The following is a 1,709-nucleotide window of genomic DNA, read 5'->3' on the forward strand; positions in this document are numbered from 1 at the left end:
AAAAAATAAATAAAAAAAAAAAACAGTTAAATCATTTTTCAAAAAAAAAAAAAAAAACGTTTTTAAGATGAAAATTTACTTTTTTTTCCTGTGTCAGTGGTCGATGCGCTTGGATCAAACACTGTACTGTTGCTCTTGTGCCCAGGTCCTCTTTGGTATGCTAATGAATCTTCTGTGGCTTTCTTCATTCAAGCCCTAAAGTGGTAATGTGGGGTCTCCATTTGAGGGAGTCTCTGGTATCAAGGCAGCCATTTTCTAAATTCTGTAAAAGTCTATACTGCTAGCTTCCCTCGGGCCAAAACATACTTTAGCCTATTCATTTTTTTAAATATGCATTCAAAATCCTTACTTTGAAATAGCTACATAATTTATCCTTACTCAATAACTCGGCCTGCCAACGACCACATACTTCTGTGATTCACAGATCTAAGCCATGTGAATACTATACTCCATCTGTCAAGCTTTTCCATATCACCATAGGCTTCTGAGCTTGTGCATCGTTGAGTCTGTATTACTGTATCCGTGATGAGGTGAGATGTGATGAGGTGGCAGGTTGCCTGGCAGTTGGGCTCCTTCTACTAAAGGCGGGCGTACGAGCTCGCAGGCGATTTTTTTTCTCTCGGGAGAAAATCGCAGATGCACGCATGGTCGCGGCTCGTACCGTGTATGTGCGGTTGAACCATAGACTGTTAAAAACATGGATGTAGTGTCCGTGACGTCACCCCTAGATTTCCGAAGAGCGTTTTTGAAGCTCAAAAGTGGGCAGAGCGGGCCGTCGCCATCTTGGCAGCGCGTCACTGCGCGTCACTCCCGAATAATCGAAAATTGGCAAAGAGGCGGGAGCAGGTTGCTGAAGCCACGCCCACCTAGCTCATTCCTTGTTGGCTTAACGAGAGAGCGGGAGGTTGCCGCTTGGGTTGAACGAAACGATTTGGCGATCCATCTGAAGTTGACCAATCTGAAGATGACAAAAACCATATAGTCTATAATAATTTGTGTACGCCCGCCTTTAATGAGAGAAGTCTGCATCATCGATTGACCTGGTCACTGGATGCGTGTCTCAGACTCTTAATGGGATGATGGGGCGGCGTGCTGAGAGAAGGAAGAATGTGCCAGCAGCGGGCAAATGCTGAATTGTGGGTGGGAAGTGAGTAAAATTATGTGGAGGGGTCAGTGTTTTTAAGAGGTTTTCTCTACAAATCTCGTTTCAGGTAAAATATTACAGGTTAATTAATACTTTTGCAATTTTGGTTGTTTTCGCTTTTGTTGGATATAGCTCTCTGAGCAGATCATTAAATAGAAATGAAAGACCAATTTTCTTTTCTATCTGGCACTACTTTGTTTTATTTATTTAAAAGAAATGCCTCTTACTAAGATAGCTAAATTTGTAGCATTGCACATTATGACCTTAAAATATATATGCATATATATTTTTTGTATTTATAAATACAGTATATCACTTTGTCCTTCTGATTACTTCATCTATAATGCATGCCATTAGGGGTATTCCAGTATTTCTATTAATGTATAACAGAAAAGAAGATCTTAATGCACTTTCTTTCTGCGTTTGCTCCACTCTCCACAGAGAGCAAACACATCAGCACTCCATCACCAATCCATACTGCTAAGTGTTTCAAATTGTCATTAGCCTTGTCTGTCTATGAAATTTCATTCCAGCCATTTAAGCCAGACGCCCTTTCTGGAATAAA

Source organism: Sinocyclocheilus anshuiensis, unplaced genomic scaffold (assembly GCF_001515605.1).
Source record: "Sinocyclocheilus anshuiensis isolate Anshui unplaced genomic scaffold, SAMN03320099.WGS_v1.1 scaffold223, whole genome shotgun sequence".
NCBI classification, from domain to species: Eukaryota; Metazoa; Chordata; class Actinopteri; order Cypriniformes; family Cyprinidae; genus Sinocyclocheilus; species Sinocyclocheilus anshuiensis.